The sequence below is a fragment of the Convolutriloba macropyga genome, chromosome 5, assembly GCF_964194025.1.
Source record: "Convolutriloba macropyga chromosome 5, txConMacr16.3, whole genome shotgun sequence".
Classification (NCBI taxonomy): Eukaryota; Metazoa; Xenacoelomorpha; order Acoela; family Convolutidae; genus Convolutriloba; species Convolutriloba macropyga.
This window is the reverse complement of record NC_134472.1, coordinates 66164908-66178913: the sequence shown is the minus strand read 5'-3', so window position 1 is coordinate 66178913 and position 14006 is coordinate 66164908. Positions and strand designations below refer to the sequence as shown.

Sequence of the window (14006 nt, the reverse complement as noted above, 5' to 3'; positions counted from 1 at the left end):
ACCAATTTTAACTTTGCTAGAACACGAAAAATTTTGCTAGAACACGAAAAATTAACGAAACGTACTGACCCTTAGAACATTTTCGGGTTTCAAACCGGTTCAGGTTTTTCAACCATTTTTATAATATCTATCTCAGTTTGTATACGTTTGCGTGGCACAGGTAAGTAATGTATAGAAATTTTATTGTTTTATTTGTTTTTTGTTTGAAATTGATCTGACTTCAAGGCTTTTGACAATAAACTCAAGTGAAAAAACACATTGACAAATAGATAAATCAAGATTCATCAAATCGCTGTAATCCTATTTCCGTTGGTCAATGAATTTCTTGATAACTTCCCGTATTTTTTGCTAAGTATATTTTAAAATCTTTTTGACGATTTTGAGAAATTTTTCGAAGTAATACCAACTGTAATTTATTATCCGTGTGATACCGTCCTACTGAAAATTATAGCGAGTAGCCCTCTTCTGTAGCCATCTATTTTTTCAGAAAAAAATTCATAAATTCATTCATCTATTTATCTCAAAAATATGGGTATGGAGCTACAGTTATTCTCTTTTCGTGCTTTGTGGTTCGACTTTTGGGTATCCAGTTCCTTTTTTTGGTTAACAAGATCCTTTTGGGTAACAAATTCCTCAAATTGACAGGAGTATATGTCATTTTGAGATCAAAACTCACCAGAAGTTTAAACAGAGAGATCATTCTCATGATCTTTCCGTTGACTTTTCGCATTTTTTGGGCTGCCCGCCGTTTCTTCGATTCATGTCTATGTGCTTCTCTGAAAATCTATCATTTTATTTTAAAGAGCAAGCTAGTGTACAGTCGACCATCAGCTCAATTGAGAAAACTCAGCGGCAAAAGTAATTTCGAATTGTATTAGGTTTTCCAAAATAAAAGCCAATTTTAGACATGTTTACATGTTTTAATTTATTACATGTAACAATTGAAGATAACCCATTGTATGTAATCAGGGAGAGAAATAGAGTATGTCTCTTTTTCTAATATTTGTGCCCATAAATGGTTTTCGGGGAAGTACAAAAGTCAAATGGACACCGTATTCTCAAATACTTGTCGAAAACGGTGGAAATTATAGTTTTTCAAGGAAAAAAAATGGCTAATGAGTGTTCATTGATGGCTCTTGACCATGCTTCCCAAGTCGTCGGTGTAGGCCAACAGGTACTTATAAGGGTTAAATTTACAACCATATCCTCAGCAATTGCCTGAATCTGTCACCATTTCACGTCCATAAGAGGTCATTTACTTGATTAATTTTTACGTAAGTGCTAACTTACTTTTGCCGTTATCAGCCATAATACAACTCTGAAAAATGAAGTTGAGCACAATTTATCTGTGTGTATTTGTGTTTATGCAATGCATAATAGGAAGTTATAACTATTATCATAAAAAATCATCCTACTCTTCCAAGTCTAGTTACTATTGGGCGAAAACCCCAGCAACGGGCTCAAGTACGAGCGGTGGGTGTAGTGTCTGTGCCTATGGTAGGTCACTGCCGAGACTCGACCCATTTCGGCGAGAGAAGTTGTGATCATTGATCAGAGATTGAATATTGCTCCGATTATGTAATTGTACACATAACGATCAATTGTGACGCAACAATTATGCAACAGATGTCCACCAATTGACAGGTCAGTTTATATAATTCACCAATATTTGTGCAATCGCTGAATCTGATAATTGCTATTACTGATTTTTAATGCCCTCTAACATTCAAAAGAAGACATAGGAATGAAAAGTAACCAATGTTAACTTATCGGGTCTAGGATATCAACCCCCACGGAAAAAAAACGTTTTAAAATTGAATTTTGGTCGTGATAATTTGTTTGGTTGTGATAGTTTTATACCAAGTCCCACAGGCCACTTAGGCATGGCTATGGCCAAATTTGGTAAATGCGCAGCTCGTTAAAAGTTTAAAAGTCAAGTGGGGTTTTATTTCCTATCTAAAATTGTGTGGTTTTTTATGGGGGTTTATGACCTCAAAATGACTCGATAAAATAACATTGTTCAGTTCTCACTCTGATGCCAGGGTCAAATAGTGTAGAAACAATTGGGTCGCATGTATGTAGGGTTTGATCAGCAATTTCTTGGCATATTTTGTGGTTATTTAGCCTAAATTTATCATCAATATAACATCAGATTCTTTCAGCGCTCAAGAATTAAAAGAAGAGACAAACGAAAGAAAATTTGCAACGTCGTGCAGAAAATGTTTCTGAATTTTGCAAGCCATGAGACACAAGAATAGCCCGAGAAAAAATGAAGAAAGATGACGCATTTTGTGATGTCACAGTTCAAGACTTCAATCACTACAGGGCCATAGGAATTGTTTAGAGCTAATTAAAGTCAGAAATTTTCAGAATGAAACATGAAAAGAGCATTCCAATATCCAGACCCAGAATAAGAACAAAGATTTTAGCCATATTTAGGTGATAAACTAGCATGTTTAATTCATGGTTGATATATAAAAAGAAATAAACAAAGTTTATTAAATTAATACTTGAATTGTAACTTTTGCAATTGTTCAATTTCACTATTATTCTCGAAGCTCGGCGCGTTTCTAGGGCCCAAGGTCATGTTCTCCTAGTGATCAAAGAATTCAAAATCTTGCAAAAAAACTTGCAAGAAATCTTGCAAGATAATGCATATTTTTTCCATTTATCTTGCAAGATTCTTGCAAGAATTGAATTCTTCTTGCATGGTTTTTGTTAGATTTTGAAATCTTTGTTGGTTACCTTGCTGGATTACAATGGCAGACGAGCTAAAAAGGTCTATGTTAAGCATGAAATTGGTAATATTGTGTCGGAAAAATTACTCAAGTCATGTTAAAACTGACTTTTTTGAGCGATTTCCAGTATGATTTGGGTTGTTTTCCCTCCTTTTCAATCCCGGACTTGGGACCGGCAGTGGCAGACTTACGAATAAAGTGTTAGGGTTACTTTTAAGGTACGGTGAAAACCAACCCACACAGCTACCCAAAAATACAAAGTTAACAAGATAAAAATCTGTCGGTATAAGAACTCAAGTCATATTAAAAAAAACTGTGATTTTTTGAGCATTTCGAAAATTATCTGGGTTGTTTTTATCCCTCCTCTTTTTACATCACGGGCTAGGGACTGGCATTGGCGGAGTTAAAAAATAAAAAACATCCAAATCCAAAAAAAAACATTAAAAAAACTCGGAAAAAAGCGAACAAGAACAACTAAAAAAGGAATTTTTTCTGGACAAATACCAACGATTGTTTTGAATTAAAAACCACCTATGTAACTGAATTGCTACGCTCAATTTTGTTAAGCTTGAACGACTAAAATTTCCGATTTTAAAAAACAACGTTTTAAATTGCAAAAAGCGAACAAGAACAACTAAGAGAGGAACTTTTTACAAGACAATTAAACTAACATTGTCATTTATTGAGTAATTTGATGTTAGAAAAAGAATTCGGATGGCTCCAGATATTTCTAGTTATTTGTCGGAAAAGTGTTTTTGAATTCAAAACCTTGCAAGAAACTTTCGATGCTTGCAAGATTTCACATTCAAAAACTATTCAGGAAAAAAGTCAATTAGAAAAATTTTTGCTGATCAGAATTTTGGCAACAGTCAATTCATTTGGTTTTCAGTTACTTTTAGCTGCCAAAAAAACTGAAAATTTTTTTCCCGAATTTAAGAACCTGCAAGATTCCTGCAAGATTCTCGCAAGATTTTTTTGAGTAAGGGATATTTTTTTTATTCATTTCGGTTTTGTACTTCGCTTAATCAGCAGTATCTGCTTCAAAGTGTTCTCTAAAACATTAGTTGAAAAGTTTAATTTTTAGCAGGGATACTTACCTTGCAAGATTCTTGCAAGATTTGAATCCGCTCACTACTAGGGCCTGTTATGGTAAAATACAGAAATATAAGAACCCCCTCAAAAAACAGCAATTAATTGAAATTCAATTCTTAAACTTGCCTCTTAGATAAAAATGAAGCAATACATTCATACATTCAAAGAAAGATGTCCGGCAGTGAACCAAATAATCCTTTGTCAGTTTTTATTACCAGCCCCTAACCAAACTAGCTCCAGATTTGCATTCAACCCCTAATTATAATTCCAAGTCTAATATATAAGTACAAGTTAATTGACTCTTCTTGATGCAACTGAGAACTAATGGTACAACAAGGAGGCTCGTTAATGTGCGTTCGCACATGATCTTCCGACCCGAGCTCTTCTACAATTTTGACTTATTGTCAACCAAATGAAGAGATAACAAAAACAGGTTGATATAAAAAAATCTTTATAAAACCCAACTACTTATTGAATTACATAATGCCATGCCCCATTACAACACTCACGAGTTTTGCCATTAAAAAGACTACGAGTAAAAAAACATACAACAAAATAAGCAAAAACAAAAATTTCAAGGCAAAAACTTATTATCTAAACTTAGAAGCACCTAGTAACAACGTCAAAATGCAATCAGATAAAACCTTAACCACAAAGTTACTATTTCCTAGCTATACAGCAGATGAAAACTTTCCATAATGAGACTCGGTAACAAGTCGACAAAAAGAAGAAATAAAGAGGCAAAATTCAAAAATCGATCAACATTTTTTAAACCAAATAATTTCAAAAGTCTTGAAAATCATTAGCTTATAACAAACTAATTCTGGTCAAAATTAGTAAAGGTCATTATGAAACCATTGGGACCTGCCTTTGGTAAGACTAAGCCATGGAAACCGACTAAAGCTAAAGATACAGAAAAAGTAAAAAAAATTACAAACAGTTTGCGAAAACACAAATTATTGAAGCCATTAAAATCATTAGATATTATCTGCATAGTATGTATTTTTAATTCAGTTTTTGTTTATACTAATTCAGCTAAAATTTTACTGAAAAAAGTTCAATTGGGCCACATTTGAAAATAATTTTTATCTGTTATTACGCGAATGCGCTAGAGGAGGAGAAAAAGAAACAAATACACCACTCACATAACTTTTTATAAAAACGCATATTGTCCTACATACAAAACAAGAGTTACATCACAATACAAAAAAAACATGTTATATTTTATAACACAAGGACATGTATGGGACCTCTCGATGATGAGAATAAATTACGAGCTGACGAAAAGAACAGCAAATCTAAAAAAAATTTAAAAATTATTGAAAAAAAATAATATGAAGAATTTTATGACTATTCACTATAAACTGACTGCTTCGAGTAACACAAGGTTTAATTACATGCTTATGAGATAGGTCAGCATTTTTCGGCTACATAAAGAACAAAAAACAGGCAAAACAGCAAACTGAAAAAAGAATGAGCGAGAAAAGTGTCGAGTGATAAGCCATTAAAAAACTGAAAAATTCAGTAAAAATGTTTCCAAATTCAAATAATTCCTTAAAAGCAATAAGTTTCTTCTTTTTTGACAAAATGACTTCAAAAAATCAACAAATACGAACAAATACATTAAAACCAGGAAATTTTTGAGAAACCGCGTAGTATCAACGCCATTAAATTCAATAGAATTCAACGGAAGCCAATAAATACGCTAGACTATGCCTCGATAGAACGACAACGATGTTTGTCATCCAAAAGTCATGAATAAGACATTACAACAAATCACTGACATTGAAAACAACAACAAATACTGTCAAAATTCAAAAATTCAAGAGAAAAGTGCGAGAAGAAAGTGTATGGGCCATTAAAACCATAAGCTTTTCTCTGAAAACATTATCTGTGATCCACTGACCGTCTTCTCTAAGACCACGGGAGCTATCAATATTAGGATAATGTGATAAGATTTCAAAAGGAACCAGAATTACGAAAAAAATATAAACAAAAATTTAAAAAAAAAAAGTATAAAAACTCGTGCATGGAAGTCATAAAACCAATAGATAGAAGATTAAAACCGCTAAATTTTGGCTGAAGTAGAAAAGAAAAGAGAGCTGACATTACTGAGACTGACTTACAGTTCAAAAATATAAGTTTACGATTGGTTAATGTTCAAAAAAAATTTTGAAAAAATATTTTTAAAGTCTTGACAGTCATTAAAATCAATAGCTTTCAACGGATGTCAAAAAAAACGCTCAATTACCCCTCGATAGGACATCAAAAATGATGGTCAAGCATACGTAATCAATAAAAACATCACAATAAATCTTCTGACTAAGAAAACAACAATATATTTATAGGCAAAAACAAAAAAAATCAGTAGAAATGTGCGAGAGGAAAGTTTCGAAGCCAATTAAACCATACGTTTTTTTTGCAAACTTTATGTATGATCCATTGAACGTCTTTGTTAAACCAGTTTGAGCTAACAGTTTTAATTTAATGTGATAAGAATTCAAAAAGAACCAATAATACGAAAACATCTAAAAATTTGAAAAATTTGTAGAGTCTTGTGGCATTGGAGTCAAATGACAAATAGTTAGAAGATAATACTATTAACCAGATTATTTTGGTTGCATTAGGAAGGAAGGGGGTACTGTAATAACAGAGACTGACTTACAAATAACGAAGATAGGTTTATGATTAGTTTATGTTGAAAAAAAATTTTCGAAAATTTATTTTCAAAGTCTTAACAGCCATTAGTTGTCCATTTAAAGTACTAAATTTGTTCACCTAATGCTCATTACGAAACTAATTGCACGTTTAGTTGATGAGTCTATCCCATAGGACTCCAAAAAATTTGTAAAAGCTAAAAATGAAAGTCAAAACTTTGATTAAAATTACAAAAACTCATAGTCGAAGCGAAACGAAAAAAAAACGAGCGATTCCTTGAAAACGAACTTTTCATCATTGGGCATCATTTGACTGTAAATGATTTTTGTCATTAACAGAACTTCGATATGCAAAAAAGACTAGTCTCAGAGTGACTGAAAAAACAAAAAAGATAGGAAAATTTTTCTGAAAAAACAGCACTTGAATTGATTTCAAATTTTTCTTGATCTTGAGTGAGCTTTGTTATCAGACCACAACTAGCCTTTTCATCGTCCTTCGTTTATTAGTAACAGAAAATTTGTTGCATATTGTAGCGTGATATTTATTTTTGAATTAATATTTTTTAATAGAACAGATCTAAATTTGCACTGAATTTACACTAAAAGTGAACAAAATCATGCAAATATCCCGTGTTCACACAAAACTTCAATCCTCGATAACTCCTCGAAAACAACGAATTTCAAAAAAATCTTTTTTATTATGATTTCTACGCTGGAACAGCTTTTTAGTGATACCACTCACATTTCTCTACGATGAATATATCGATCGGCCAAAATTGACTGAACAAAAAAAACCCATTTGAGTATATAGTTTCTCCCCCACAAGTGGGGTCGGACCAATAATTAATTTTGAATTATGAAGAAAGAATCAAGAAGCATATTCTGCAAAGTCAGCAATACAATTACTTAAAACACGCAATTTGCACGTTTCAAAGTGGCGATAGTCAATGAAAGTCAGCTTCTGGCGATGTATATAGCAACTTCTGACATTTTAACTTCTGGCACTGTCGACTTTTAGCATTTTATAAAGTACAAGTGAGAGTCATTTTAGAGCTGATCCGTATCGACCTATACCTCTGGTGATCAATTCCTGCGCTGAATCATATTATCACCTGAAATTAGAATTTCACATATCTGACACTAATAAATTGGAAAAATCGTTCTATGGTTCAGTACTTGAAATTGGGGTTATATCTTTTTGCAGTAGATAATATATTCCTTTAGCGTAATCAGAGCTCTTTAAAAAACTAGTTGCTGTTTTCATTTTGAGGAATAATCGATAAAAATTACTGGAGGTTAGAAATCAGAAGAGTCCCAGCATTAGATGGAAACTCACGGGGCTAACAGGGTTAATTCATTCAGATAAATTGACACTTTGAGATGACTCAGACTACACGGGGCTCAACACCCGGGTCAAAAACAGAAGTTAATTAGTTAAAATCTTGTAAGGTTCTTATAATATTATTACAAACCCTTGTTAAACCGTACAAGATTCTAACAATATTATTACAAGATATTGTCAGGTTTTGCAAGACTCTTACAATATTAATTTTTGTTTTCGAGTTGGGTGTGTAGCACTCAAGATACGATATAACTGCCTATGTAATTGATCAAATAGAAATCTTTATTATGGATATTTCATCAACCTGGTCAATCGGAAATAAAGCAATCTCTACTCAATAACCCATAGAGAAAATTCAAAACCTTTTTAGCCTTTCCATAGATATTTGTAATAAACCGTATCTATGTACTCTGGCATCTATTCTTTATGTTGTTATAGTAGAAATCAGACTATCCGGAGGTTGATGATAGAGCAAATCAGCGCTGAATCAGTCTGAAGAAATTCTTTTTTTTTCTGGATGGCCAGTACTCTGCTAATGTCCGAATTAACAGTGGCTAGTCGTGGCTTTAGGCTCGTCTTCTTTTGCTAGAACTGAATTTGGGCATTACTATTGATAATGCATATTTCTTCCATTTATCATACAAGATTCTTGCAAGAGTTGAATTCTTCTTGCATGGTTCTTGTTAGATTTCGAAATCTGTTTTGGTTACCTTGCTGGATTACAATGGCAGACGAGCTAAAAATGTCTATGTTAAGCATGAAATTGGTAATATTGTGTCGGACAAATTTCTCAAGTCAAGTTAAAACTGACTTTTCTGAGCGATTTCCAGTATGATTTGGGTTGTTTTCCCTCCTTTTCAATTCCGGAGTTGGGACTGGCAGTGGCGGACTTACAAATAAAGTTTTAGGGTTACTTTTAAGGTACGGTGAAAACCAACCCACACAGCTATCCAAAAATACAAAGTTAACAAGATTAATATCTGTCGGAGTAAGAACTCAAGTCATATTAAAAAAACTGACTTTTTGAGCATTTCGAGAACTATTTGGGTTGTTTCTCCCTCCTCCTTTTTACATCACGGGCTAGGGACTGGAATTATTGGAGTTAAAAAATAAAAAAGATCCAAATCCAAAAAAAACCATTAAAAGACTCGGAAAAAGCGAACAAGAACAACTAAAAAAGGAACTTTTCTCTAGACAAATACCAACGATTGTTTTGAATTATAACCCACATATGTAACTGAATTTCTACGCTCAATTTTGTTAAGTTTGAATGACTAAAATTTCCGATTTTAAAAAACAACGTTGTAAATTGAAAATTGCAAAAAGCGAACAAGAACAACTAAGAGAGGAACTTTTTACAAGACAATTAAACTAAATTTGTCATTTATTGAGTAATTTGATGTTAGAAAAAGATTTCGGATGGCTCCAGATATTTCTAGTTATTTTCCGTAAAAGTGTTTTTGAATTCAAAATCGTGCAAGAAACTTGCACGATTCTTGCAAGATTTCACGTTCAAAAACTATTCAGGAAAAAAGTCAATTAGAATCAATTTTCCTGATAGGAATTTTGGTAACAGTCAATTCATTTGGTTTTCAGTTACTTTTAGCTGCCAAAACACTGAAAAAAATTTTTCCTGAATTTAAGATCCTGCAAGATTCCTGCAAGATTCTCGCAAGATTTTGAATCAGGGATTATTTTTTGTATTCATTTCGGTTTTGTACTTCGCTTAATCAACAGTAATCTGCTTCAAAGTGTTCTCTAAAACCTTAGTAGAAAATTTTAATTTTTAGCAGGGATACTTATCTTGCAAGATTCTTGCAAGATTTGAATCCGCTCACCACTAGGGCCTGTTATGGTAAAATACAGAAATACAAGAACCCCCTCAAAAACAGCAATTAATTGAACTTCAATTCTTAAACTTGCCTCTTAGATAAAAACGAAGCAATACATTCATACATTCAGAGAAAGATGTCCGGCAATTAGCCAAATAATCCTTTGTCAGTTTTTATTACCAGTTATTAACCGAACGAGCGCCAATTTTGCATTCAACCTCTAATTATAATTCCAAGTCTAATATATAAGTACAAGTTAACTGACTCTGCTTGATGCAAATGAGAGCTAATGGTACAATAATTAATTTTGAATTCTGAAATCAGATTTAAGAAGCACATTCTGCAAAGTCAGCGATACACTTACTTAAAACACGCAATTTTCACGTTTCAAAGTGGCGATAGTGAATGAAAGTCTAATTCTGGCGATGTATAGAGCAACTACTGGCATTTTAACTTCTGACTCTGTCGATTGTTAGGATTTTATAGCGTACAAGTGAGAGTCATTTTAGAGCTGATCCGTATCGACCTAGACCTCTGGTGATCAATTCCGGTACTAAGTTATATTATCACCTGAAATTAGACTTTCCCATATCTGACACTAATAAATTGGAAAAATCGTTCTATGGTTCAGTACTTGAAATTGGGGCTATTTTTTTTACAGTAGATATAATCTTTTAGCGTAATAAGAGTTCTTTAAAAAACTCGTTGCCGTTTTCAGTTTGAGGAATAATCGATAAAATTACTGGAGATTAGAAATCAGAATTCAGCACACTGGATAGAGAATAAACTTAAAATTATGAAACCAGTTAAAAGTGAACAAGAGTCCCAGCATTAGATGGCAACTCACGGGGTTAACAGGGTTAACTCATTCAGAAAAATTGACATTTTTAGATGACTCAGACTACACGCGGCTCAACACCCGGGTCGAAAACAGAAGTTAATCAGTTAAGATCTTGTAAGGTTCTTATAATATTATTACAAGACCTCGTTAAACCTTACGAAATTCTAACAATATTATTACAAGATATTGTCAAGTTTTGCAAGACTCTTACAATATTAACTTTTATTTTCGAGTTGGGCGTGTAGCACTCAAGATACGGTTTAACTGCCTAAGTAATTAATTGATCAAAAAGAAATCTATATTATGGATATTTCATCAACCTGGCCAATCGGAAATAAAGCAATCTCTATTCAATAACCCATAGAGAAAATTCAGAACTTTTTTTAGCTTTTCCATAGATATTTGTAATAAACCGTATCTATGTACTCTGGCATCTCTTCTTTATGTCGTTATAGTAAAAATCAGACTATCCGGAGGTTGATGACAGAACAAATCAGCGCTGAATCAGTCTGAAGAAATTCTTTTTTTTTCTGGATGGCCAGTACTCTGTTAATGTCCGAATTAACAGTGGCTAGTCTTGACTTTAGGCTCGTCTTCTTTTGCTAGAACTGAATTTGGGCATTACTATTGATATATGTTGGTTCAGCACTGAATGTCTTTGAGACACAAGTAAGGGTACCACCTTTTTCATGACAATTCGGTGATATACTTGTTTTAGTGATAGTGTATGTTTTTTTTTTCATATTTTTTTGCGATTCTAGCGTCATTTTAAGCAACTCTTTGAACTTCATGCGTTTTAAGAATTTTTTTTAACACATATATTTGAATTATAATTAACTTGGTTATCATAACTATGGTAATTAATTCAACAGATCAGCAGTTCAATAATTCTAAATTCAACTGTCTATTTCAAATGTGCACTCGTGAAATGTTCGTTTATATTCTCCCCACTTTGGTCAGGTAAGAATATAAACTCGTGATTGAAGGATTTAACAAATTGTGAATGCAGCTCTACTTTCAATTAGATGTCTTTGAGAAAACTCGTTTCCTTCGGTGATTTCGAAGTTTCTCTGCTGATGTATGAGGACAAAAACTAGTAAAATTATCTGAAGTCCCCACTCATTGGGTGACATTTAAACACAGAAGGCCTCCCCTCTCATGAAGTGAGTCCAATATCACTTGAGGTTAGTGAATTCTTGAACCGGATTTTCTTGATCATCTGATTGGGCATAGCGGCACAATTGGATGCGACGGTCCCCATCATTTCTGGCTCATAGTCGCGAATCTCTTGCAATCAGCATTGTAGCTGAGCCACGCATGGCACTTATTGATACCGCTTGAGCGAGGCGACTGAAGGCTACTGATAGGCCTGAGGGCTGGAAACCTCTGTTATCAGAAAAAAGAGCTATTATTTTCAATGTTTTCCTTGTTGTTTCGGATAGTCCGCCAAAAGTTTCTAACGCCAAAGGTATGAAGTGAATACCCATATCGCTGCACTTCTGGTAGTAATGCCCAATCTTTCTGTCTTCTGCTAGGGTTAGAGCAAAACCACATGTCCTCGCCGCATCTGAGATAAGGCTGGCTTGCAGTGGGGACGTAATGGTGACGTCTAAGGCTGCGGGTTGTCCTGCTATAAAACTGGGCCAATACACGTCCCCTGGTCTTGAATTATTTTCCGGCAGATGTTTTTGCTCACATAGAGGGGAAAGATTGGCCGACGAACATGCAGTCATTATTGTGTCACGTACTCTGTCATGCGAGAGATAATATCGCCACGACCGTGACATGAAACGGCATGATCTCCAAATATGTCCAAAATAGCTGACTTATAATATGGACATGTCCTGTCCGAATCATAGAGTGGAACTCCTAAACGGTATTTCAGAGCACCTCGGAATTCGTTAGGTTGAAGGTGTAGGCCAAGAGCAGGGATAGGTGCTGCCGTCAACCGAGCTCCTGATTGAGAGAGGGAAACAGATAACAGTCTGGTTTTTTCTCTGGTGGAGGTTTGACCTTCAAGAAGGTCGCTTAGAGCCGTATTGTCAAATTGTTCTTGAATTTTCTCTTGCGTCAAATGAGGAATCCCCAAAGCGCTAAACTCCTCCACTAGGTCTGTGAAACTAACTTCGTGAGTTGGGTTCACACCAGTAATTTGTTCTACTATGTTTGCTGACTGGCATAAGGAACCAACATAAGCTGCTTTGAGTTGTTTCAGAGAACGTCGAACTCCAGCTCCTGTTTTGCTTATTGGCAGGCATGCTTGCTCCCATGAATTATCGCTGATTACAGAACCCAATATGTTTTCAAAAGTTGTTCGTTGGAGATGGTCAAATTTTTCAAGTATTGTTTTACTCTCAGTGGACGGTGTGTTGCGTCTCAACGAATACACTAACTTAGGTGCACTTAGACATCTGCGCAAAATTCCAAGAGCGCACTGAGTGTCCTCTATATAGCCTAGATTGTCTAACACCTTATCGAGTTTTTTAACCCGTTTTTCTAAACAAGACGCAACAAAAGTGGGTGTTCCGATTGCTGCGCCCAAGATTTCGATTCCTGATTGGCTGTTTCTCTTTATCCTACTATCAACAGCAATAAAACGCGAGGTGGACCACAACTCGCACTTGTCTCTTCTGAGTTCAAGGCCACACTTGTTGCCATGAGTTGCTAAAACTTCTAATGATTCACATAGCTCCTCTTCCGTACTTGCTATAATTTCATCATCAAGGTACCAAGAATTCTGCATAAGATTTGGTAACTTATCGTCGAGTTCTTTGATAATGGGCCAAAGTCCTAAAGAAAAAAGTAGGGGACCCAGCGGGTCTCCTTGTTTAACTCCTGATTCACTTTGAATATGAGTTGCATTTAAAAAGAGTTTGCTATGCTGAGAACAGCAAAAAGACGCGAAAGGGGCTAAAGAGGGAATGAATTTTCGCACTGCATCTAACACACTGCTTCTCGTAATGGAATTGAAAACATTTTTGAAGTCGATTTGAAGTAGGCCCGCTTTTTGGTTGTTCAATAACTTTTGAAAGGTTTATTTTGTTGCGTGTACAATGCTTTCGGCGCCGCATTTAACTGCCACACCAAGTTGCCTGGATGAAAAAAGTTCAACAGCCTCATAACTGGCCTCTTGCCCAATACATTTGGCTATGAGACGTCGGAGAACTTCTCCCAAAGCGATTGGCCGTACACCTCCTTTTGTTTGACAAAATGCAATTTGTTAATCCGTCTTATTGAATTGCCAACTGTAGTAAGACACGGTAATATGACGACGGATTAAAAAATTTTTAAATCATTTTTTTTCTCAGGAATAACGGTTTTTGCTATCTGTTTTATATTACAGAGCATTGATAAGCAATCAAATTTCAGAACCAATAAAGTCAGAAACAACAAAACAATTGTCAAGTGAGCTTAACAGTCTTCATTTCATGCAAAAATTGTTAAAATCAAAAGCAAATTTGACCATATTTTCAAAATTTTCCATCTATCTTACTGTACTCTCTT

At 34.5% G+C, this 14006-nt stretch overlaps 1 long non-coding RNA gene across 1 annotated transcript; it reads left to right on the top strand.

Moving 5' to 3' along the window:
- Positions 1–731: 731 nt before the first annotated feature.
- LOC142340173 (uncharacterized) lies at positions 732–2518 on the top strand. Its single transcript, XR_012759059.1, has 3 exons — positions 732–858; positions 1306–1644; positions 2163–2518. It is a non-coding gene; the product is annotated as an uncharacterized LOC142340173 (long non-coding RNA).
- Positions 2519–14006: the final 11488 nt, after the last annotated feature.